The sequence below is a fragment of the Mercenaria mercenaria genome, chromosome 5 (assembly GCF_021730395.1).
Source record: "Mercenaria mercenaria strain notata chromosome 5, MADL_Memer_1, whole genome shotgun sequence".
Lineage (NCBI taxonomy): Eukaryota > Metazoa > Mollusca > Bivalvia > Venerida > Veneridae > Mercenaria > Mercenaria mercenaria.
Window position 1 is genome coordinate 91,559,070 of NC_069365.1, and position 27,896 is coordinate 91,586,965.

The window sequence follows — 27,896 nt, forward strand, 5'->3', positions numbered from 1 at the left end:
GCATATTTGTCCCATTGCTTTGTCATGCATGTCTGTCCCATTGCTTTGTAATGCATGTCTGTCCCATTGCTATGTCATGCATGTCTGTCCCATTGCTTTGTCATGAATCTATCCCAATGCTTTGTCATGCATATCTGTCCCATTGCTTTGTCATGCATATCTGTCCCATTGCTTTGTCATGCATGTCTGTCCCATTGCTTTGTCATGCATGTTTGTCCATCCCATTGCTTTGTAATGCATATCTGTCCCATTGCTTTGTCATTCAAATCTGTAGTACATCTAACACATTGCCCTCAAATACATGTCTGTCCTCTTGTCATTTCATGCATGTACATCCCAGTGCTGTTTTATGTATACCAATTCAACTACCCTTTAGATATATATATCCTGTTGCATCCCTGTGGCAAGTTCACCCAATAAAATATGCATGCTAATGGAATTTATCTTGAAGCAATAGACAAGCAGAATACATGTTTGCTAATTAGCCCTCTCACAAAGGTCTGTCCTGTTGCCCCTCTATGTCTATCCTATCACCCTCTAATATAGGTCTACTCCAGTGCTCCTCTCCATAATGCCAAAATGAACACATATTTTCAAATACTTGTTTATTTATCTCTTTTGACATGACGCACAATTACAGTAACAGTGAAATATGAGATAATAGCACATACATTATTTACTATCTCTGTGACACTAGAAAATGCTTTTAGAAAAAGCCATTTTTGCTGTGTGTTTCCCGGAGAATTGTGTTTGACGGTGACGCCTGAGTTCTGTGGGTAGCCGACCATCTGACAATGCCAACTAATACATTATCTTGGCAAAGTGTATTTATTCTATACTTCAAAATCAATTAACAGTGAGGATTTCCAGAGGAGTGCCAGTCCAATTATGAACATTAATCATAGCACCCTCACAACTAACTGATAAAGCTCCTTAATTGATTTTTACTTGGAAAATTTATTGAAAATCATTCCCAAGATAAGGGTTGACCAATGCTTGGGGAATTAAGTTGTTTTGTTTTCTTAAGTAAATGTTGTCTAAATCAACTTACAGGGAAAACCAATCCCCCATGAAAGCCTGTTTCTAGATTTTGTCTAGGAACATCTGAAGCTTGTCTGAATATATACTCACTGAATATACTCTGAAGCCACTTGAGCTATGTTTGAACAGAAAAATCTGTTCTAAACATTTCTGAAAGCAGAAACAAGTTTGTCTGAAATTTTTCTAAACATTTCTGAATGTTTTCAGACCATTTCAGAAGGTTTCAGCTGAAGTCTTTGAAGGCAGTACTAGTGTTGTGTTTCTATTGTTCATATTTTGCAAAAACTGGCAACTATTTATGCAATTTCCTATAATTTGAGAAATAATGTGATAAGTAACTTGAACTTATTAACTGAAACCTTTTTCTTTATCAGGATTGTCAATCATATCTTTGGAGAGTGTGTTGTGAATAACCATGGAAAGACAGGTATAGAGCATGTTAGGAACAAACTTTGACAATGGTCTGAACTTTTTCTCAGAAGAGCCACAAGTTATTGTGAATGTATTGTGTGCAGTCCAGGAAGCTAGAATTGAGCATGATTAAGGTTTAATATGTTGCTGTATTTTCAGGCCCTTCTGGGATCATCCCTCAGTGTAACTATATAACTGAGATGTGCTTTAGCCAGTGCTAGAAGACATGAGGAGCATAGCATATTTCATTACTTCCCATGAACAGACAGGAGTGTTCTGTGCCTCTGCAAGGTCTTCTTGTAGATTGTGTTCAGTTGTTTAAACTTATTAATTTTACATCAGTTGTAGAAAACTTTTCTAAACAATGTTAAAACAGCACTCAATGGCTTTGACCTGAACAATGGAAAGTGATGGCCAAAGTTGTGAGAGTTGACTTGGTATAATCAATGTAAATATTATAATGTAATGGAAACCCGAAAAAATCTTTTGTAGTAGAAATGACATTGACTTGATTTCCCTGTTCTTTATATGAACAATAATAACATCCATCAAAGCTTCTTTTGTTCCGCATATTTATATTTCTGTCTATTTTGGTTGACTGGTTTGATGTATCTACTTTGGCTGTCATTTCTTGGAAATATTGGTGATTGAGTTCCATAAAAGGTTCTTGTGGCTACTATCTGCTACTTGTGGCTCATTTACTTCCCATTTCCTGGACTGTCTATCATTTAGTGCCAGAAATTTATCATTTTTGATACTGCATCTCAGTAACAGTTGACGATGGTTGCTCTGTAGTCCAGTGATGTGTTTTATATGAAAAATAGAGTTTGTAGAGTTTCTGTTAAAAATATGTTGAGAGTTGAATTGTATAGTAATATATATATGGTGATTTTGTAAAGAAGCAATATAATTGTTTTGCTGCAATTGAATTAAGATTAAATTTAATTGTAGTTGTTTTAAAATTAATTCTTTTCAATCTGGTTTGTTTCTATTTAAAATCTGTGCATATCAAGTGGTGTATATCCGAATCAGTTTAAAATTGTTAAAGAAATTCCAGTCTTCAAAAAAGGCTCTAGAACTATCCTCCTATATCAGTATTATTAAAATTGATACCAAATATGGCAGTTTTGTCCTTTAATAGTAAATCGTATTTAATAAATTTCCTAGAAGAGTCATTCCACTGATCTTTAGATTAGAAACATGCATTTGCAATAAATACATGAAGGTATATTGTTGCTATTAAAGATTTTCCATCAACTCTTGTTGTATATAGTTACATTGATGGTGTGCTGGTCAGGGCAACAAAGTTCATATTTAGTGTACATTTACTGCAATTTTGTCGATATAATGGTCAGTTTCAATAAATATAATGAACATTATGGACAATACCGGTCAGTTGCGATCAATGACAATGGGCTATGAGAGACAATCAGTAAAGTCCAGATGTCCATTGATGTCCCGTGATAAGGCTATGATTCAGCTCTTAGGACTGGATGACCAATGGTCAATATTTCAGTAGGAACAATGAAACAATAATGGAAGGAAAATGATAGCCCCACATTAATCGTGGAAAAAGTGACACAACTCCTGTCAAATGAAATGGAACTGTGGGAAAAAATGAGCTCATAACATGAGATGTTAAGCTGCGAACATTACTTTTTTACTGAAAATAATTGCCAGTATATCTTGTGCAAGGGCTAATAAAACAAGACTGATCTTTTCAGACTTACTTTGGAAAAAAGTGTATGAGCTTAATCCTGTTTTGCTGCTGGATGTCTTGAAGGACTTAGGCCCTGGAGACTTGTCAGAACACTAGCATCTGTTAGGTTGTTTCTGAGCAACCAGTTGCAATACTTTATTCTCAGACTGGTGTTCTGCAACTTCCAAATTAACCCTTATCATGCTGGACACAATTGCTTCTGCCTTTGCGACCTGTGTAGATCATTATCTGAACTGTACGCCATTCAGTCAGTATCTTTTTGGTAATCACCCCTTTTAACAGTTAATGGTACTGTCAAAATTGAAAAATGGACCTGTCCATTATAGAAATTTAGCAGGGTCAAGGTCAATAAGAGAAACAGCCTTGGAGTGAACATATAAAAAAAACTGTCTCATTTTCTCAGAGCCCCTGGGATGGTATTCCAAAACTGGTACCACTGTAATAATGATGCTGGAATTGTAATCTTTCATATAATATTCATGTTGTTTACTATCTAATCGGATCAAAATTGGAATGTATTTTCATTCTTTATGCAAACAAAATATTTTTATCTCCATGCAACATCAATAAACCAGTCAGGTGAAATAAAATGTGCATCTAACTTGTGCACTGTTTCACAATAGCCATGCTCAATGTTCAATAAAATTGTCAACATGATTTATGAATTTTATCAATTTTGTCTGGTAATAGAGATTGCATTATCAAATTCTGCATGCAGTAGAATTCATTTATGGTCAATGATGAGAGATAATTGAAATAATTAAAGAGATCAGTCATGATGGCCATTGAGCCATGGTTGACCACTGAGGGCTAGTTTCCCACATTTAAATATCAATTTACATAATTTTTGCATTATGATTGGCAGATAATTGATTGATGCATCTCTATTTTACATGACTGGTTAACTATTGTTACAGAGCAAAGAATGGTTTCATCAAAAATATGCAGCAAATATTTTTATAAGAGTGTAAATTAAATTTCAGCAAAACTTATTTATAATGCATGGCTAAAAATTCTATAAATAAGTACACAGGTTTTAATTAAAAACTGATGCTTGTGTGAGGAGATTTAACTGCTCAGAAGGTCCATGACTATGAATAGGTTCACATTAGAGAAAAAAATGTTTTAGAAAATATCTAGGTAGACTAGCCACTAGCCTGATAATAATGTTTCACGAATTTAAACTTTTGTAATTTTTCGGTTTGATATTTGACATGGGATATAGTCTGGCTTTTTTAAAAACAAAAATTTTAAAATATGTAATCATAGATTAGGAGCTAGTCTAATATCTAGGGTACATTTGTCTCTTCTGATCATGAGACAATATTAATAGTCAACTTCAGTGTGATATTGTTTTGATAATTATGTTCTGTTACTGCACATAATTATCATAATTTTGTTTCTTGCAAAGTGTGGTCTACTCAAGTAACTGGCAACTTATGTACAAACAGCAGAAATGGAATGGATAGATATTGTTTTTGCTCTGCTTTGAAATATGTTGACTGAATATAATTTTAAGTCACAATGACACATAGCAACTTTCCAGTGAAGACCCACAGTTGCCACCTAATGGGCCTCTAACAGCTAGGCACCTGGTGGCACCATAGACTTAGCTGTATAGCTGCCACTCATCCTCAAATGAAGAAAATAAATAAGTGTCCGAAGTTGAGCCTTGAACTGGTAAGGGGCAAGTCATTAGAGAGAATCATCTAATTCTATAAAGAAAATTTGAAAATACTTGATTGGTGAAAAATTTAATTTTTCCTCTGAAAATGGCAGACAAAAGTGTGTGTGTGTAAAAGAAAAATATGAATTTGTTCTGTCAAAGATACGAGGGAGTATTTTTTTTGTTTTACGGAGTGAGTTCCAAATTTGAGTGACCATATGTTCTGGCTGTGACAGTGGTCATCTACTTAACAGTTGTAGCGGAAAAATATGTGAAAACTGATAGTGTTATAATGTTTTTTGCTGCGTGTCCAGTGGTCATTTTATGGTTTATCCAGTCCTTATAAGGTGTTAGATTAGACCGATCATTGTTTTTGAAATGAGTTTCTGTGAAAGCACGGCAATTTTACGCCATTTGCCCTTGACTTAAAACATTTATTGTCAATTATCATGGGCCATTTCGGAAATATCATTTCCCTGATTTAAATGGGCTTAATTACTGAAACGAGAGAACTTAATGAAACGATTTTGTCAGAATGAATGATGTTTATTTTTACCAATGAAATTTTTTTAAAGGGTATCGTATCCTTCCGGCTGTATCAGAGCACAGCCACTGACATTTCCATGTAGATATTAGCAGTTAATTATATGGTAAATTTAAGTGTTAATTCTCCTTTTCTTTTGAAAAGGTATTAAAACTGCGCAGATAAAGTATAATAAAACGTCATTATGTTGGAATGTATCACACGTTCCTTCTTCATACCTCTCAGATAACATATTCGATATCATTTGATTAACGGAAATGAAATGTGATTTTTTAGTTCCTTATTTGATATTCAAAAAATAAATCATTATCTGGCACATGACATCTTTTCCTCAAGTACATGTGTCCAGCATTTCTAACTGGCAGTTCTTGAATCCCATATTTTGAGAAAAAAAATGACTAGATTATTCTTCTATGGAGAATTGAGTTATTTTTACACCATGATTAATGAGATTTGTTCAAACATCAAGTAACGTGTGTCCAGTCTAAACATTTTTAATTGTTCCCTGTCCGAGCATAAATCACAACAAAGAAACAAGGATTTGTCATAATTCGCAAATATCGCTACCAATTAAAACTTTCTCTGGCCGTTAATTAACTAATCATCACCCCGATTAGCCCAGTATGAACTTTTGTCCAGTTCGATTTCAATAAATCCACTTGGTACAATGTCTGCTATTTAGCATTTCACATTGGGAACAAATCCCATTTTGGTTTCTTTGTATTGTTTGTATGAACCCAGTGAAATGATTGTCGGTCGCCCAGGGAGTACTAAGGGCGAGTTTTCTCGGTCTTCCGCCTGGGTCAAGTATGATTATTGAATGGCATGTGAATTATAAACACTGACCAACGTCCAGTTGATCTATCAAGAAAGTTGTCACACGCGGGACGATCCTAGACAAGTATTTGCACAAAATGCAATCACATGGAATCGTTTGCAGATTTTAAATCAATTTTGTGTCAGAACTGACGTTTGTGTTTCGATTGGTGGTCAGTGCCATTGGCCGGAATTTGTTCAGCTGTGAAGATGTTAATTTGCTTTGTTTGTTTCAAAATTAACCTAAGAGCAAGAAAACAAAATGCACAGGTTGTAATCACTCTCTACATCACCCATATTGTCTCTACTGTTAATGTGTTCGGCTTTTACAAAATAATAACACCACAAGCAATATCATTTTTGTACTAGTGTATAAGGAACATGGCCTAAAAGCTAAGAGAATGTCATTCCTAAGTGAAACGAAAATATACCCTACTTAATATAGCATAAAGTATTTTGAATATTTGGTACAGGTTTATGTTTGTTAAAGATACATCTGGTGAGCAAATGCAGACATTTTCTTTCCCACTGAATGAAAATTTTTTGTGAATTAGTTTTTTTTATTGAATAATTACATTCTCTACAACAAATATGGTCATATCTTTTCAGTGCTTGCTCTAGAGAGGCTACATTCAAAGTAAGGATCTTTTTACAGATTTCAGGAGTTTCTATTAAACTTCAAAGATACAGTGGACAGAATCTGTGGCTAAAGATTGTTGCTGAAGTGGTGTTACAAGGTGTGTAGATGTTCAAGAGCCAGACAGTTGTTGTTGTTGTTGCTGCTGAAGAGAGATACAGGTATTTTTTCTTGAGTGCGATCTATAATATATTTGTAGCATTTTGCTCAGATTTTCTTTTAATGAAACAAACAAAAATCAAATCACATCATTAAGGTTGATGAACAAAATGTTTGTATAAACCCATTATCTGATAAGTTGCAAAATTATGTGACAAATCATCAGATCAAAAATGTGATCATCAAAATTCAGTTTTCATCCTATATCATTTGTACACGTAAGAAAAAATTCCAAAAGAAAAGTGTTAGAATTTATATAATAATAAATTTGAGGTAACATATTAACTTGCCGCAATGTAGATAATGAAAATCAAGCATGCTCTTCATTGATAAAGAGGTGGAGTAGTTTTTCTTAGTGGGTTGGGTGGGGGGTGGGGCGCAAATCCTTCATCCACCCCTGCTAATATGCATGTCAGTAAAAGATGTAAAATACAGTTACTGTAATAATCAGGGATTTTATTTTTTTTTTATCCACTTTGACTTTCCAGTCTCCGAATGACGTGTTTTTTTTTTCAGACAGGTGTTTACTTAACAACAGAAAAAAAATTTATTTCATTTTTATTTCTGTTAAGGATTTTTATTGAAATTTTAATGTTTGCTTTTGATATAAAAACACCCTTTAAAGAAATTGATAGCAGTTGAAGTTATAACAGCCAGAATGATAATGTGGCAGTCATTTTGTGACTTTGAGTAATAACGGACTCATCTTCAATAGTTTTGGTTCAGATTTCAGCTTTAACAAATGGAAATATTTTCTTTTTAAGGAATAAAAAGTATGGTATCAGTCATAATGGTGTGTTTTCAAATGAATAATATTGAAATCCTGTTAATACAATATTTGGGCATTCTTTGTTAAATATACTGATTGTAAATCAGTAAATAATGTTGACGAAGCTTACATATTCATGATATATTCACAATCCAAACATTTTCATGTATGCAGAATAGGTAAGACATGTATATCTGACATTGAGAAGTAATAAAAGAAGTTTATAAAAGCATATTCAATGTTTATATGAAACCCTCTGTGAAACGTTAATTTTCATTTTAAAAGTGTCTAACATTCAACTCCTTTTCATTTTATTGTATTTTGTAAATTGAATCATTATAAAAAAGTCTTGCCAAGAACTTTATACCAAAAGCCATTTTTATGTAATACAAGTTATAACATATTTTAAGAGGATTTATTTGCACCTCAAAAAAAAAAAAAGTGATCATGTCACATTAACAAAAAAAAAAAATGAAACATGAATGAAATATTGAAATCATAAATGAATACACTTTGAATTAATAGTTTTGATTTCACCTATAAAACCGTACAACCATACTACTGGTTGTACCCTGTGACTGGAGATTACATGTTTTATAAAGTTACATAAAAACTTAATCTCACTCAATATCTATGTGCTATCTTTTTATTTACAGTTATCAACAGTTGAAAGTGCTTTCTCAAATCAAAAAAAAAATGTGAAAATCTACAGGCATGTCACTTTAAAAGCCATTGAAATTAAAGCAAAGGATTTGTTGTTATAAATTTTTTGTTTTGTTTTAGAGGTCTGACATCTAAATGAGGAAAATTAGCAAAAAATAATTGTAGAGCTTTTCTGTCAATGTGTTTGTTTGTTTATGCATTTTCAATGCTGTTTTACTGCCGTTAGTTTCAAAAACCCGGAAACGAAAATCATAAAACATGATGGAAACCCTCAAAGCTTCAATTAATGACATAAAAGATTTATATTTTGCTATTCAGTAGATTACGCTTTTTTTTGTCTTCAAAAATTGACTTTCACGCTTTTAACCATGTTCTGCGTTTTATCCCAATTTCCTGATGAAATGTAAAACCCTCCCATCCACACGATTGAACTAACGACAAAACAAACGTCAATGATTAGCTGTTAGTCGATCACTGAGCATGTACTCGTGTACTCTCAGCCCGTCCCATTGTCAGCAAACGTGAAATTATTCGCACTAGATTGAAGAATGTTTTACCTGGGCTAAGTGAACAGAGATAACCCATCGGGTTGATATTGAATGAATTGGTAAAAATTACATGAGCCAGTTTTATAAACGTTGATAAAGACAGATAGTGTTCATTTAAATAAGGGCATAAAATTGTGAAAGGAGTTACAGTAGTGTGTATGTAATTAACTCAAATGACTAAATTATATGTTTCGAAAAAGGAGCATGGACCTATGGTTTCGGGTAATTGAGTTTTGCGGATAATAAATAATGTAAGTCTTCAGCCCTGCAGCAAAGTAGGAAATTGAACTCTTGCAGTGGGCGTTTAAAATTTTAACTTTTATCTTGAAACAATAAGTGATTATGATTCAGACTTTCTGTGTCGTAAAAGATTTTGGCCGATTTTGAGTGCATTCGTGGATTACTTAAAAGCATAGTGAATAAAAAAAAAAATTGCAATTGTATATCCAGGCACTGATGTTTACATAGTGAAATCGTAATTGATTTTTGTGGTGTTCTGTGTTTGAAATGCGATATATTTGAATCTGCATAATTAGAGAGAAGCATCTAATTACAGACATTTTTTGCGTAAAGCTAACAGTTTACAGTGGTGCATTCTGGGATGTGACAAATGTTTTTCGGAAGTTGGAAAGGATTGTCAAACATCATAATTTTTTGAAAGGGATATTTTGATTAATTTGGACTTTATTTCAACAGACAGAAGGAAGTCCATTTCAGGTAATATTTCAGAAAATTTTCTTTATAACTTACCAAATGTAGTGCCTTATCTGTTGATTTCTTTTACTTGAAATCAAAATTTTGAATTAAAAGAGTTTTAAACTTTCTGTATAAATTTTAACAAAAGAACTACAGAAAAAGATTAATTGCTTGAAGTTACATGGGGATGAGTATTTTGGAAGTTATCCAGGATTTCGAGAAAATTGCAAACAGAAAATAGAAGGAAAACAACCACGGGCCACATGAATTGTTCTATTAAGCCCTGTTACTCAAGTCGTGTTAGATACTCAGGGGGGAAAACTATGTTGTACTTGTCGCTCATTTTACAAATCAGAGAAAAAATAATCGGAAAATAGAAAACAAAAACAATTTTATTAATGAAATGTTTCATTTCCTATCATGAATTTTAACATTGAATTTCTAACTTTCAACCTTTCTAAATATTTTAATAATTCATTTAAAATGCTTGTAAGTGAATGAAAACACTTTATAGAATGAGATGAGCTAGTAAACAGGGACAGTATGTGCCCAGCCAGATGTATAGATATAATATCAAATTAGAAAAAAATAAAAGTAAAACAGAAATATTATAAATTTTTCAACATCATTTATTTTCATAATTTAGGAAGTAGTAACTTTAATCATTATTATTAAAGTGCTTTATTAATTAAATTTCTTTAGAATGTTTACGTCTGAGGACGGGCTAGGTGATTGTTAGTACACGTGACCATTTTCCTTCGAAATTTCTTTATGTGACAAACCAGTGAAATAATTCATATTTTTTGTAACAAAGATTTGGTTGTTCAGCTAAAGTCGAAAACCAGAAAAAAATGTCTGAAAGAATTAGGAGGGAAGGGTTTTGTATGTCGAGACGTACTCATATTGCAGTTTGATTGTGTTCCCGTTCTGTAAAACATTATTTTTTAAATGCTGCGGCTCGTCAACTGTTTGTTAAAGCTGTAATTGACATGATGGTACGGGAAAGATTGATCTCAGTTTAAGTCCTCGTATTACAAAAAAGTTGATGACACTTTTTGTAACATTTCGAATTCATCCACTTCACAATGTCATTACGGATTATTTTTTGGAGAGGGTATTCTAACAACTAAAGATTTTAGTCCTCCTACGATAGAAATTGAAAGAAAACATTGTGTTTAATTTCTAAACGCACCGAATATCACTTTTTAGTATTTGATTTTTAGAAAGCTGTATTACCTATATTTAACGAGCAACTTTGAATTTATGATAATAGATGTTGTTGTGTTGTTTTTTTTCAAGTATTAATTTTTGGAAAAAAAAAATAAAAATTTAAATTTTTTCTGTAATTAGGACTGATTAAAAATTATCATGTTTTGAAAATTTGTTGAAAATGAAATAGAAGATTCTGAAGTTATAATTACAATAATTTTCATGGTTTTCTTTGAATTAATTTTCTACCCGTATTTTTCTATTCATTTTTTTTTTAATTGAAATTGCTATTTTGGTTTTTGTATTCGGAATATTAAACTTTGCACAGGGACACATTTATAGATTTAAATTTAAGTAAGAATAATTGTCTGTATATTTTAATTGAAATGCTAACACTGTTTGACAGTACTTTTTCCTTTAATTATTTATATTGTAGGTTATTCTTTCAAAAGTTTATAAAAATAATAGAAAAGTTTACGTGCAAATTAAAACATTTGTTTGATTACAAAATAATTCAGTATAAAACTAAAGTCATGAAAATAAGATAAATTTTTATCTCAAATTTATTATTCTGTTTTGTTTTTGGAGTGTCATTGATCTAAATTTTATGATATTTAAACATTTTTATCACAATTTGTCAGGTGTAGGAATACATTGTGAAACAAGGTCATATTTGATGTATATAGGTTCAAATATTTGTTTAATATTATGACAGGTAATTGAGAACTTAAACCTTAGATAAGGCCATATGGCAGTAAGGCCTTCAATCTTGCATTTTTCATCAGTATTAAAACCAACTCTTTGTCATATACTGTGAAATCACTTAATTTTGAGGGCATCAAATTTCATGGTTTCGGTCAAAAAAGCTACTTCGTATGAATTTTTAAACATAAAGTGAATTTCAGTTTTACTTCTTTGTGGGAATTATATTTTGTGGATTGGCTCAGCCATAAAACCCATGAAAATGGGTCCCCCATGAATATTAATAATTTCACAGTATTTCAATCTGACTAAAGTACTTGATCTTCTAAACGAAGATCTGAGAACGACCCATTCATATACGTCTTCTGTATATTTTGGATTTCCAGTATTGCTATTTTTATTTTAACCAATCAGACGACTTGTTGGAATGTCGAAGAGTAAGAAAAATGTGCAGTCATTCCAGGGTTCGAACCCGTGACCCCTCGCTTACAATGCAAGTGGCCTACCGATTGTGCTAACCGGCTATCAAACACATTACGACATAAGAATTGTAAATATCAAAAGTCAAGTCTACAGGTAGATTTGCAAGATATTGTAAGTTAAGCTCTGATTGGCTAGCGAAAGGGTCGTCAGAACGAGGCTATGAATAGGTCGTTGTCAGATCCTATGCGTAGCGTAATAGGAGATGTACTTTAGTCAGATTGACAGTATTTAAATGGACTTGTCTCCAGATTGTTGTCAGAATATGGTAATTTTTCAAAACATAGGAAATCACCTATGGAGTATTTAAATCTAAACTTTGGCTATATAACAGCAAAGGTTAAATTTACTGTGTGACTTTCTATATTCACAGACTTTTTGCAGCTGCCAAAGAAATCATGGCATCACCATGTTTTCACTTAATGGAAGTCCCTTTTTTTTGAAAAAATTGACATAATTCAGAAGAGTGCTCTTTTATGAATTTTTACTTTTTTATTTTATTGTGATGGTCAATAGGAGGTCTGAAAACATTATATGCGGAAACATTTTCCCTAGATATTGAAGTTCATTATGACTTTTATTAACATAATTTAATGAGGTATATACAAAAATAGGTGTCCAAAATAGCCTTTATCATCAGTTTTGGGCCTTCAGTATATAAAAGGATACATATACAAAATAGATAGATAATATAAATTCCTTATCCAAGACTTTACAACAAGATATTTAACATTAATTAATAAAGTGATAATAAAATATCATTGAAATGGTACTGTATTATAATTATGGTTCCTTGTAGGATTCTATATAACCAGTGAGCATTTATGGAACCTATACCTACGATTATGTTTAGAGATAAAACCAAATAACTTTAAAGGTTTAAGAGTCTTGCCCTCCATAACATTGGAATGATTCAGAATCAATTCTTGTAAAAAATGCAAAGTCTGGATTAGGGATTTTCTCCAATCATAATAACTCCTTTCAGGCCAAGCCTTTGCTTCATGATAATTTTTTTTGTTATCAAAGTTTTTTTTTGTTCAGATCTACGGCACCTAGGGTATTTCTGTACATATAATAACTGTTCTTCACAGATTTTTTGAAACCTTTTATAGTAATTATTTGGATAATAGTTTACTCTTTGCTTTATCCTAATTGGAACTTTTGTGTTACTTCTGCATTACACTAATTTTGAATATTAATTAAACTTGTTCATCACATTAATTGGTATTTGTGCATTACTCTGACTGATGCTGTTGCATTACTTTTGCATTATGTAATTGGAACTATTACATTACTAATCCACATTACTCTAATTGAATACTATTGCATTACTTGTGTTTTACACAAATTTGTACTATTGCCTTACTTCCATGTCAAGCTTATTGGGACAGTGGCATTACCACACATTATATTAATTGGGACTATTGCATTACTTGTGCATTACACTTATTGGGTCTCTAACATAAATTGTGAATTATAATAATTAGAACTGTTGCATTACCTGTGAATTACTCTCTTTTGGACCATCCCATTATTTTTGTGTTACCTTCTGCAAGATTATAACTTTCTCATTGGTTAAAAGGTGGTCCCATTGTGACCCGTGATATTTCTGTGTAAGTTCAGAACATTTTAATGTTGGGTTAGGCTTTAATAAGTGGTCAGTAAAACAAATCAGTTACTGAGTTTGTAAGTGACCCTGCATTGAAATATATGGTAGCAGTATGATAAATATAGGGACTCTGAGCTAATGCCTCGCCCCCATTTGTCATACTGACCCCACATATTCCCATGGAGGGTCACGAACAAACCCAGTAATTGATAATGAATTACTGTGATTGAGACTATCCCATTATATGTGTATTACTTTCTTTGGGACTATCCCGATATGTGTGCATTACACTCAGTTGGACTATCCCATTACATGTGCATTACTGCCTTTCGGACTATCCCGATATGTGTGCATTACACTCAGTTGGACTATCCCATTACATGTGTATTACTTTCTTTCGGACTATCCCGATATGTGTGCATTACACTCAGTTGGACTATCCCATTACATGTGTATTACTTTCTTTGGGACTATCCCGATATGTGTGCATTACACTCAGTTGGACTATCCCATTACATGTGCATTACTTTCTTTGGGACTATCCCGATATGTGTGCATTACACTCAGTTGGACTATCCCATTACATGTGTATTACTTTCTTTGGGACTATCCCGATATGTGTGCATTACACTCAGTTGGACTATCCCATTACATGTGTATTACTGCCTTTCGGACTATCCCGATATGTGTGCATTACACTCAGTTGGACTATCCCATTACATGTGCATTACTTTCTTTGGGACTATCCCGATATGTGTGCATTACACTCAGTTGGACTATCCCATTACATGTGCATTACTTTCTTTGGGACTATCCCGATATGTGTGCATTACACTCAGTTGGACTATCCCATTACATGTGCATTACTTTCTTTGGGACTATCCCGATATGTGTGCATTACACTCGTTGAGCTATCCCATTCATGTTGCAACTTTCTTTGGACTATCCCGATATGTGTGCATTACACTCAGTTGGACTATCCCATTACTTATGCATTACTGCCTTTCGGACTATCCCATTATGTGTGCATTACACTCTTTGAGGCTATCCCATTGCCTGTTGATCGTACACAACTGTCTTTGGAACTATCACATCATGTCTGCATTACTGTCTTTGAGACTTTCACATTACATGGGCCTACTTTTGCAGCACATAGTTTATATATAACTCTTACATGAAATTAGGTGCTGCTGACCTGCAGAGAAATGGTGTGTTCAACCTGGCATTTCTTGAATGACAGGAAATTATAGGTATAGTCTGAGATATTTAACTTTTGAAAAGTAGCTTTATTGCATTAACCTTTAGCATGCTAGATAAATTGTCGTCTGCTGGAAATGTCGTCTGCTAAAATTGTAAAGTTCATTGAATTTGCTCCAAAATTGGAAGAAATATTGTCAGAGTAGCAAACAGCTTGGAACCTGATCAGACGCCGATTTAATCGGCGTCTGATCTGGTTCCAAGCTGTTTGCAAAGGCTGTTAAATTCGCCTGCAGCAGGCTAAGGGTTAAAAAGCTATTACATAGCCTGAGTTGCACTTTTCCAACAGACATTTGTACCAGTATCTTAAATCCAACTCCAAAGTATGAAAATGGTTCTTTAACATCTCAAATATCATTTTAATTCTCCTCACTTTCTGTCAAACCTGTAGCTGAAATTAACTTGTCATATTTCTTGAACAAGCAGCATTTAAGTTTTAAATGATATCAGTCAATTTTGATGCATTAGCTGTGCAATTTGCATAATAATATTTGTCACTTTGCCGGAAATCTTGAAGACAGTTTTTGGAATCATGTGTCAGTTTCTTACACAATTCTAATTGACATATCTTATGCGTAATTTTGGAAAAATGATGAAGCACTTCTGGTGGAAAAAACATGATCAGCAAATTCAGTGTAATTATACGATTTGACGTCTTTTTTGAGAAGTCTTCAAGTACTTGTTATGCCATGAATTTTTCAGAAATAGTGGAATAATATCAGTTTTTAACTGACAAGCAGTTTCAAGATGATGAGTATCATATGATTATACATTTTTGTTGAAATTTTTGGTTTGTAGCAGAAATTGCCTGCTGGTGATTTTCGTCTTACATTATTCTTAAAACTGATGAAATAATTGCACCAAAAAAAAAACCTAATAAAGAGATACTGTTGTACATAATTACAAATTCCTAGATTCCAAGTTGATCCTGATGAAACATTTCTAACAAAAACTGCAAAATTTGAAGTTCCGTTTGACATAACTTCACGTTGCACATTTCTAAAATTTCATCCTAGCACTTTAATTTTCAAGTAGAAGACAGGTATCTCAAGTGCCAAAGGGCCTGTTTAGAATGCTTACTTTTTGTCTGTTAAATCAAGTTTTATGTAAAATTTCTACTGCAGAGTCCAACAAAGCTTGAAACAAACCCTAAAAATCAAACAGTTCATTTATTTTAACAGTTCATCACTTTAAATCTGAATTTTTATGGTTATAAAACGGTGTTTGGAGACCAGTCTGAGAACCCCAGTATCTAATTGGTTGTTTCTCAGATCAGCCTTGAAACCGACCAATGAAAAGGCTTCATTCTGAGACTGGTCTCATAACTCAATTTTAAAACCTTGAAATCAGTGACAATGCAAAAGTATCAAGGCAAAAACACAGGAATTATTTGAAAGTGAAAAGTGTATTTTTGGTGCATCAACTTGTGCAGCTTGCGTAATAATATTTGTCTATTCTCAGGACTGCAGTCTAGCTGGCCCAGTACCTTACTTCTTCTAAGTTTCCGGTTGTGCTGAGTTTGCTGAGCGAAATTTTTATGGTCATTACTTCCAGCACTTAAGTAGGGATTCATTTATGCTGAAGAAGGCATGTAAACACAATTGAATTGTTGACTCATTTGTTTTCTTCAGAGGGTACTGTTTTTCAGAAATATTTAAATTTGTGTTTGAGCAATTGAGGTCTGGTAAACTCACTGATTAATTCAGGTGGGTAAGTTTTAGATGTGAAATGAAGACAAAATGTGACTTATGTGTGAGTAATTAAAGATAAATAAATTCATATCTTCACCTCATCACCAAAACAGGATGACATTAGGTCATAAAACTTGTAGAAAGTTTGATAAACTTTGTAAACTTTACCACAATGTATTTACACAGCCCAGACAGGATGTTGCAAAAGCCCTGAAGAATTTCAATAAAGTTAAGAAAAGGAGAAACATAAACCAAAGACAAACACTTTAAAAACAGTCCTTAATCTTCACATAATGAAACTTTGGTACTTTGTCCCCATATCTCAAGTAGATGAAAACAGTTACCTTGTAGAACTGGGGATTAATGTACTTTCATATTAACATTTGTTACTGTCCAAAATGCATATAAATTCAGGGAAAGTTGGTGTAGACAAAATTTAATGTTATAATTTTTTATTTTTTTTTTATGTTTCTGTAGCAACAAGTGTTTTTTTTTTTTTTCATGTGCATTCGGTACATATTTGGTATCATTTAAAGTTTAAGACTGTCATAGAATTTGGATTCAGTCTCATATTGGCCATATTTCTGATGTAGAACCTATTAATAAACTTTAGCGCTAAATATGTAACATTCAAAATGGTGTAGCCATGTGTAGATATCAGATAACAATTAATTACTGATGTAAGCCTTTAAAAATATATAGGAATGCTTGGCTATTCAATTAAATACAATAATGTAAATTTGTCATAGAATGATGACAAAACTTTCTTAAGGGAGTGAAAAAATTCATTTTACACCAGATTATCATAAAAGTGTCATTTTGGTGCAATTTAATTAATTTTGATGTAAATGTAAAAACATATATCCATTACAAAAACTATTTTGAACACCTCCTGTATTGTAATTAGAACTCTGTTTTCAGTTTCATATATCTTGAAATATCTCCTACATAGATAACACAATACTGTAAAATTATTTTATTTCGTGGTCACAAAATTTTGGTTTTTAGTTAAAGCAGCTATTTTATGGGGTTATAAATTTATGATTTTTACCTTTGAACATAAAATTAATTTAAATTTTACTTGTTTGTTGGCATTTAAATTCATATGGATTGTGTAAACCATGAAATCCACTAAAATAATAACATAAAAGCTACTCACCCACAGTTTTGGTGAAATTTTTCAACATGTTCATTTCCACCAAGTTTGACATAGAATATATAAATGACACTGAAAAATGATAAAGTGGATGAAAAAAAAAAAAATTAGATATTGGTAAAAATGCAAAAAAAAAGTCAGTTTTCACCTAAAATGAAATGTCTAGGTTAGTCTCTTTATTAATTTCACAATATATGGTAATACTGGGAGAAAAAAAAAATATTATAGAGACATAATTAATGCAATATATCATATACTATAAAAGAGGTTATTTTTGTCACAAATACGAGACATCTGAGATACAATTAGTCCTGGAGAAAGTGTCAATATTTATTAACTGTGGTATAAAACAGAATATATACCTCTCAGACACTATTGATGTTTCTGATCTTCAGGTACTTTTGCCATTAGTGTAAATATATATAGACAGAAGTACCTAAAACTTAGATTTACATGGAGCAACATAATTTTGAAATTATTTAAAACTAAGATATGAAATGCAAGAATGGCAAAAGAACTATAAACATTATTATAGTGAAACAAAAAAATATATATATATTGAGAATTTAAAACAATTCCATAATGCAGAAGTATCTTTAACTAAAATTTAAAAAATAATCTTTCCTCGAATTAGCAAAATATTAGTACTTATAACTAGAATATAAAGACCCACCCCCCACAAAAAAAAAATGGCAGTATATAGTACTTAAAGCTAAGATTTGTAAAACAACATCAGAATGCAGAAAGTACCAGAAGAAATAAAAGTACCTAAAAGTCAGATATGAAAACAATAGCATAAAAGTACTAAAATAATAACATAATGAGAAAGTACCTAAACACAATAACATTATGTAAAAAGTACCAAAATCTATGATCAGAACAAAAAAGTTGTTTTTTTTTCAGAGTTACGTAAAATTGACTGGATTTAAGTTAAACTTATCACCTTTTGGAGCACAGTGACACTACATGTTACAAAACACAATATAAGCATATTATTTCTGAATATCTGACCTGTTTTGAAAAGGCAGTTTTCGTGCAAAACAGCAGGTAACTTTAGAGAGAAGCAGATTGCTTTATATTGTCAATTGTTGCCGCTCAGCAGTAAATGCCTGGATTTATGAGACCACTTAGGAAGTAAATAAGCACTTTGTTAAATTTAACTGACCATTAAGTTTGGACACTCAAATAACTGACCACTTTATATGGAATGACCCGTTGGTTAGGGTCCAAATAAATTTCCCTGTGAAATGGAGAAAAAATATTTTGGTATAGAATTTTAAATGGATAAATATTGATATTTAATGCAATTTCAAACGATTACTGGTGGTTTTGAATTGTGAGAAAGACCAGACCTTATATGCCATTCATTTTATGTCATATTATAAAGTGACTCGGAGATTATAGTGAAATATATCTTATAAGTGTTTAAGGTAGGCTATAGTTGCAGTGATTTTGCACTTTTTTTAAAGTGATTTTTTCTCTTTCTGATATTCTGTTTTGATATTAGAAATGTTAGAATAAATACAGTAAATTGCAAAAGGAAAATATTGTGATTCTGTGATTTCCTAGGTGGATTTGAAAACAATAAACTGCAGAAAATGTGAAGAAGTAAATGGATTTTCTGAAACATTTAGTTTCATTGGGAATACAACAACCATATAAAAAGGTAATTTAGATTTTATTCAGAATTATATTAAAAAAGAAACTTAAAGCTGTGGTCATTTTAATATCAAATCTTTTAATGTTGTTGGACTTTTAATAAGTTTTATAATTGCAAAATGGTAAATGAAGAAAAATATATTATAAAATTTGGGCTTCTGGGTAGTTCCTTATCAGTTTAAAAGGTATCACAACTTTTAAAAGGGACGCATTTACAAAGATGCACAGTAATGTTCTGACCTCGGGACATACCAGTTTATATACCATATTGCCCCGCTGTAAGTAATTTATTAGCAAATTAAGATAACAGTCAGAATGACCTTGTATATTTGTATGACCATCTTATTACTGTCAGATGGTCATTAGTATACTGACCACTATCTAAATTACTTACATGCCCAGGAGCGAAAAAACTGACACCACAGCTGTAATTTAACTTTGTATCTCATAAAATTAAATAGATTTCAAATGTTATCTTTCTAATTGGCCCAAAGTTTTAGTTTCGCACCTTAAACAGGGCACAAGGAAGGTTTCAAGGTTGCATTTTTTCAGACACTACAGTTATTTTTGTGGCTTTAAAAAATCTAATATATAGGTTTCAGTTCCAAAAGATAGTGTTTAGATCACGAACAAATGCCAGGCCTTTGGTTAAGGCGATCAAACCCACTATCTTATTAACTTAAATTAAATTCAGACAGTTTAAACTATAATTTTATAGCAGTTTTCCAGATTCCCACCCACCAACATTGGCACCAATAGGACGCTCAAACCCAAACAGGTGAGGGGAACCTTACATAAGCCAGCTGGATGGCTTCCTCACATGAAGAATTCTATGCCCCAAGCGAGGTTTGAACCCACATTGGTGAAGGTTAAGTAACTCGAAGTAAGTGACCTTAACCACCGAGGCCCCTCATTATAATTAATGCATTCATTTAAGAGATTCGTCTTGGGTAGCTTCGAATATGTCTGTATCATAAGTAGGCTAATTTATTATTTATATATATTCCTAAGTTATAAGTTACATTGCAAGACAGTCTTCAGATAATACAAATTGCAAAAAAATCACCAGAAACTTGTGAAAATGTGTTTGTATCATGACACAAAAGTTCATCCATTTGCTTAGTTGTGATTGTTTACTGTCCTTTATATTAGACTAATATCAAATATTTGTCAAGCAGAGAACATATGGCCTCTGTTAGCATATGAATAGAAATTCAATATTTTAGATTTATTAGATAGCAAAATTAAACATAATTACAGTATTATATCAGTGCGATTTAGACTTTAGGTGTCATTTTCAGTGTAATTTTATAGATTGTCAAGAACAATGAAAATATAAAATTTCTGCGCATTAATGTTGTGGAGTGGGCGAAAATCTTCTGGCTTTACAGATCTTCTCCTAAGTCTTAAAGAGATATTAATTGTTCGTTTAGGGGGTGAAATGAGGTGTTTTTTTAATAATTTCTGTAAGGGCATACTTAAGGCCTTGAATAATTTGTTTAAAATGTGATTTTGAATTTTTTTTTTGGCTAACGCAGGAGGATTGGGGAAATTTTTATGATAATTCATCTTAATATTGAATAATTTCAATATGTTTTGTTGTAATATTGGGATTACTAAATATAACAGTATTTCAAAATTATAGTTTAATCTATACAAATTGAGTCTAATAATGTGTGTAGGAGTAATTGTATCAAGGGAAAATACTCTTGATGTCATATTGAAGAATTCCAAGTCATTCTAGAATTACCTTTCTTGTTTGTGACTGCATACTACTGTCTCAGCTTGAAGGCTGCAAAAAGGCAATCACTCCTTCCTTATGGGAAACAAACTCTGCACCCCACCCCTAAGCAATGCTCTTTAAGTTCTGTTAAAGTCTGTGAATCTCTCTCTGGATAATATCTCCTGTTCCTAACTTATTTTTCCTTTTCAAATTCTGCATTTAAAGTAAATTTTTCTGCCATTGCCCCTAAATCATTATGTTCGCTTCACCACCTTCCCCCTTGGGCTGTCTTTTCTTTTCTCTGCATCTTAAGATAGCAGTGCCATCATTTGATCAAACATATTATGCAAATGTTATAGAAACAAGTGCAAGTGTTCGCAGCGAAATATTCTCCCGAGGACTGTATAAAATATACAGTTGAAATATGTTTGGCAAGCGGTATGCATAATGATAAGGACTTAACATGCACAAAGAGTGATATTGGTCCTAGATATGGCAGAAACCTGGTATGAAGACACTTAACATGGTGCCAATGGTATTCAAGAAAATTACTTTGACAAAGTAGCAGCTGAAGGGGTCCTATAAACCTGTAGATTAAATATACATTTCTTCCAGGCACTGAAATTGACAGAAAACATGGGAAACTTCACTGACATGAAGTGGTTAGACTAAAAGGTAATTAGGTAAATGATTTTTTGTCAGCAAATTTACCTTGTTTCTGTATATCATGACATTTGTCATTTTGACCTGGTCAAACATGTTGAATCAGTTTCCACTGGAAACAATAGAAGAATATTTTGTTTATTTGAAGGCTGTTATGTGGATGCATGTCAGACAGAATTTATATCAATTTGCTGTTATACCAGCATGCATCTCTTGTAAAATGAAAATTAGAATAATTTTAACAAGACAGAATGGAAGTCTGCAATTTATTTTTGAACCTGAGACAAAAATATTTTAACATCATGTGTTACTGCCGATTAAAACAGCAACAATACTTCTCTTTTTCTGTTTTAAGATGTTAAATATTTTCTGGAAAAATAGGCGTCAATTTCTTCAGATTTCATCCCTTTCTGGTTGAAAATACCCGATATAGTTAATAAGTTATTATTTTGATCAAATAAATTTTGTATTATGCCATGAAGAAAAGTTTATAATTACCTGTTGCGTTAGGAAAGGTCGCCGTGAAATTTTCTAATTCTTGCACCAATTTGTTCTGATTTGTTAAATAAAGAACCCAAACTTGTAAAGAAAATGAACTTTAACTTGCTATTTGTCCAATATTTGCAGATAATTGAAAATTTGTGGTGAGTTGTTTCATAATTAATTAGTTTCAGTTCCTTTTATGGTGTTTAAAATGAAAATTTAATCAGAATTTCAAACAATTTTCTTGCCAGGATTATATTTAAGGTCTCCGATTTGAGAGGAATTATTTCAATGAATTTCTGGTGATTCCTTCTACCTAGTAGTTAAATAGGGATTCATTTATTTGTATAGAGACTATTAAGACAGAAATTATTGAAATAAATAGAAAAGATCAAGAATTTTATGTGTGTATTTCTCCCAATAAAGTTGGGGGTACTGGTATAAAGATGAAATTATCAGGAAAAGTCTGCAGAAGGAACTAAGTAAATGTTAAGGTTTCCAAATATAAAAATAATTGCAATTTTTTTTAGTGTTTTTTTTTTCTCCTTCCAGTACAACTTGTAAAACATGCAAATTTTAAGGTATCTAATTTACTCATGATTGCATGAGCTCTTCATCTGAGAAGGAAGGAAAGGGGTACACAATAGATCAATATAGTATCCCATTTCAAAATAGTAAATAATTCATTGAGATCAGACAAGAATTTTCCTTTGTGCAATTGTTTTCACAGCGAAGGAAGTATTGTGGTAGTTGGGTTTCATGTGTTTATAACTTGTTCCTGAACTCATGATAAAGGGTTTCTGATGTGATTAAAATGTTTTCCAATTCAAGAGATGCTGTTGTGTGAATCAGAGTTGTGTGTAATAATGCATCTTTGTACTCCTGTCTTTAATTCATATGTGGAAGTTGTCCTTTGATTGTGGAGAACAAATTAGTACTCCAGGTTAATATTTTGTTTTTAGGCACTTTGTGGTAATCTATTTTTGGACCTTTTCATCCCCAAAATAATGCATTTTGATCAGGATCAGAGTTATTTTTTGTATTTGAAGTTCAGTTTATAATTCAAAAAGAAAAGAAAGGAAGAAAAATGGGTTTAATTTTTATAACTTGCACAAACTTTGTAAACTTGATTATTGGACAGTATACTAGTATTTTTCACTATTGTTGACAAGCCACACTCAAAGGTTAAGAGCTTATTGTTTAATATAATATATGAGCCGTGCCATGAGAAAACCAACATAGTGGGTTTGCGACCAGCATGGATCCAGACCAGCCTGCGCATCCTGTGAAATGCCATTAGTTAAAGGCTACACCATTTTGGTTGCTGGTACATGAAGCTGAAGTCTGTGAAATGCCATTTGTTAAAGGCTACACCATTTTGGTTGCTGGTACATGAAGCTGAAGTCTGTGAAATTCCATTTGTTAAAGGCTACACCATTTTAGTTGCTGGTACATGAAGCTGAAGTCTGTGAAATGCCATTTGTTAAAGGCTACACCATTTAAGTTGCTGGTACATGAAGCTGAAGTCTGTGAAATGCCATTAGTTAAAGGCTACACCATTTTGGTCGCTGGTACATGATTCTGAAGTCTGTGAAATGCCATTCGTTAAAGGCTACACCATTTTGGTCGCTGGTACATGAAGCTGAAGTCTGTGAAATGCCATTCGTTAAAGGCTACACCATTTTGGTTGCTGGTACATGATTCTGAAGTCTGTGAAATGCCATTCGTTAAAGGCTACACCATTTTGGTTGCTGGTACATGAAGCTGAAGTCTGTGAAATGCCATTAGTTAAAGGCTACACCGTTTTGGTTGCTGGTACATGATTCTGAAGTCTGTGAAATGCCATAAGTTAAAGGCTACACCATTTTGGTTGCTGGTACATGAAGCTGAAGTCTGTGAAATGCCATTAGTTAAAGGCTACACGATTTTGGTCACTGGTACATGAAGCTGAAGTCTGTGAAATGCCATTAGTTAAAGGCTACACGATTTTGGTCGCTGGTACATGAAGCTGAAGTCTGTGAAATGCCATTTGTTAAAGGCTACACCAAGCCCGCCCGCTTAGCTCAGTAGGTAAGAGCGTTGGTCTACGGATCGCGGGGTCGCGAGTTCGATCCTCGGGCGGGGCGTATGTTCTCTGTGACTATTTGATAAACGACATTGCTTCTGAAATCATTAGTCCTCCACCTCTGATAATTCATGTGGGGAAGTTGGCAGTTACTTGCGGAGAACAGGTTTGTACTGGTACAGAATACAGGAACACTGGTTAGGTTATCTGCCCGCCTTTACATGACTGAAATACTGTTGAAAAATGGTGTTAAACCCAAAACAAACAAAACAAACAAATAAAGGCTACACCATTTTGGTTGCTGGTACATGAAGCTGAAGATCATCACAAACTCATGCAAGTTGTGTGTGGAGAAGTTGTCAGTGTTGTGAGCTCTGATAGATGTACTTCACCGAATAATACTGTTACCATATAACGGGTATTTTTTACCTGCTGCTAATTTTTACTATTTTTTACGACCATATCAGATTCGTAAAAAATGGCCTCGTATAAATTCGCTACATTAAGTCAAATAAACTGGTAAACCTTGTGATTTTGTGAATTCTAAAATTGTATAAAATACAATCATGTATTTTTACCCTAAATCCGTAAACTTTTACAGCAGTAAAAATTACCCGTTATAGGGTATATTGTTGAATAAGTATTAACCCTATCATAAAGAAACACAGTTAGTAATTATAAGACATAATGATGTTATATTCCTTTGACACATTTTCTCTTTTGAGCATACCAAATCACAAATACCATCCATCTTACATCCACATTTTCTTTAAATGAGCCGTGCCATGGGAAAACCAACATAGTGGGTTTGCGACCAGCATGGATCAAGACCAGCCTGCGCATCCGCGCAGTCTGGTCAGGATCCATGCTGTTCGCTAACAGTTTCTCTAATTACTATAGGCTTTGAAAGCGAACAGCATGGAGCCTGACCAGACTGCGCGGATGCGCAGGCTGGTCTGGATCCATGCTGGTCGCATACCCACTATGTTGGTTTTCTCATGGCACGGCTCAAATGACATCAATGCCTAACCCACATAGCCAGTTTCAGCCATACTCTACAAAAATCCAATCCATGCAGAAAAGAAAAAAAAAACTTTAAAAACCTTGTCAGAAACTGCTAGCCAGATTTCAGAATAACTTAACGCAAAATGTTCCTTAGTGACCCACAACATTGATCTTAATATAACATGGCTGCTGCAGGTCAGGTTTTAAATTTTCCCTATATGGCTCTTGCAAGACTTTGAAAATCTTCATTTCTGAATCTGCAGGCTAGTTTGCAGACATTTTTGTCGTTAATTCTCTTCTAAAGTTGTTACCTGTTTTATCTGTGAAACTCAGGTGAGTGATCTAGGACCATCATGGCCCTCTTCAATAAATTTAATGAATATGAGTCAATTTAGGAGACATAAAGTCTAGGCTATTAACAATTATTTCTTTCATAACTGATATCATTTGATTGCCAGGGAAAATAGAATTCGATTTTCAGCAATATTTTCTTTCTCTTAATTAAATGTTTCTATATAGACTTAATTTGAAGCTTTGCATGCCACATCAATTTATCATTTGGCACTAAATGAGATCGAAATGTCAGTGTGGGTGAGGCTAGAGATCTATGGTACATTGTCTATGTCGAGTAGCAAAGAGTGATTTGAAGTTACTGTTTATGGTTGCTTCAATTTAATCAAAGAAAACTCAAAATGTCCCGCATGATACAATAAACAAGAAGTTTTTCACTGGTAAACACTCTGAGTCTCATATTCAACTAAACCAATATTTGATGCAAATGTTTTATAAAATCATTGCCTATCTTTTATTTGGTCAACCTGCTTCTAATAGGAGAAAACAGTTTTCTTCCAAACCTGCTAGGTTAATTCAGTATATGATGTCCCTGCACTGAATATGTCTCACTGTGGCATTATTTCTAGGCTTAATTATCATCAGATAGAAGTTCTGTAGCACTCCCACAAAAGTTCATGGACAAACACAGATAATGGAAAACAGCCACAGTCGCCGAGGCGGCCGGAGTTCAACAACGTGTTACTGACACGTTCCATTGTTTGTCCACGTAATGCGATAGCAAATATGGATTATTACCTTTCATTTAGCTCTGTTGACAAGATATTTCGTTCGTCTACTTCACCTAAGAGTTCTTCTTTGAACAAAGGGTTTTCAGAAATTATTGTAAACTTCTAAAATTCATAATTCAGTTCCGTTCCGTGTGTGAGACACGTTTCGTTGTTTGCTCACATATTATTAAACTACAACTGCAAAACTGAATCCAGAAAGAATATTGCCTTTTCTCATTTAATAGCATCAATGTCTTTGAAGCAAGTTTTTTGTCCTTCCTTCAGGAGTATTCATTAAATGTAATTGTTCTTGTGTTTTCCTGTTTTCTACATTTTTCCATTTAGGGTAGAGCATGTGATTGTCCCCCCCCCCCCCCAAATCCTTGAACTTTTTTCTTAATTGGTTGTTGAAACAATCAACCGACTTTGGTTGTTTTACTGCTTCATTGAAGGTTTTTATCGGAGACAAGGATGTTGATATCTTTTTCATATTTGTACGGTCTTGTGTTGTTTGTTTAATGTAGTGATTCATCACCTTTTAAGATAACAATAATGTCGATAAAAAGATGATTCAAAGACCTCATGTGACGGTCATTTACCTTCTGGTACATGTACTTGAAGAGCTGTTTTTTAACTGCTCTTTATTGTTTGGTCAATGATTTCATTTTCCTTATTCATAAGACAGCAACATTTTTGCATCAGATTCTGACCTTTGTATCTTTGGAGAGACTTTTTGAATAGTTGACAAGTTTAACTTCAATGAGCATGTTCACTTGGGAACAACAGTGCAGACTTGGTAATGTTTACTCTACCAAAAAATTCAATGGAACAGGTACATTGACCGCATATTGATGCACGGTTCGAAACTGTAGGGTTACTAGTTCCTGAAATTCAATGCCTAACAGGGACTGACGGGTAAGAGGATTTGATTAAATAACTCGCTCGTTTTTAGAATTCATATTTAATTTTGGTCTTTGCATTGGGCCATCTATACCTGCAAGTAAAAACCCTCTTGACAGAATGTTTGAAAATTGCAAATAAACAATGTTTTAAATTCTAGAAACTTGTTTTGCAAGTGATTTATCAATGTGTGCTTCTAAATTCTAATGTTCTGAACCCAGACTAATTTGCTTATTTTAGTTTTTAGTACCTAAGTTTTAGAGCACTGTCATTGAAATATTAAAGCTTTGGTAAAAGAGCAAAGTAATGGCTAATTCGTCAGTAATGCTACCCATTTTAAAATGTTATAAATCTGTTTTTATGGTAGCTTGCAATGTGCTGATTTCCATAAAAGTCTTTGGAAGCTCTAAAACTGAAGAATAAATTCGATATAGGTTAGAATTATTTATTTTTTTCACGACTCTTTGATAGAGTTACCAACATACCCATAATGCCTGTTTATTGTCGAAACCACACAAATGTCTCAGCATCTTTATAATTATCTTGTCACAAAAACTTTCAGG

At 33.0% G+C, this 27,896-nt stretch overlaps 1 protein-coding gene across 15 annotated transcripts in view; it reads left to right on the forward strand.

Moving 5' to 3' along the window:
• The window catches only part of LOC123558649 (teneurin-m-like), a 241,368-nt gene that overhangs the window by 4,245 nt on the left and 209,227 nt on the right, over nucleotides 1-27,896 (forward strand). For 11 of the 15 annotated variants that reach the window (XM_053544291.1, XM_053544306.1, XM_053544307.1 and 8 more), the window contains one exon: nucleotides 6,854-6,996. The gene's annotated coding sequence lies outside the window, so the exon portion shown is untranslated. Of the gene's footprint in view, nucleotides 1-6,853; nucleotides 6,997-8,903; nucleotides 9,692-19,343; nucleotides 19,441-27,896 lie in introns of those variants that run through there. The other 4 variants (XM_053544293.1, XM_053544297.1, XM_053544292.1 and 1 more) reach the window with 2 other exon arrangements.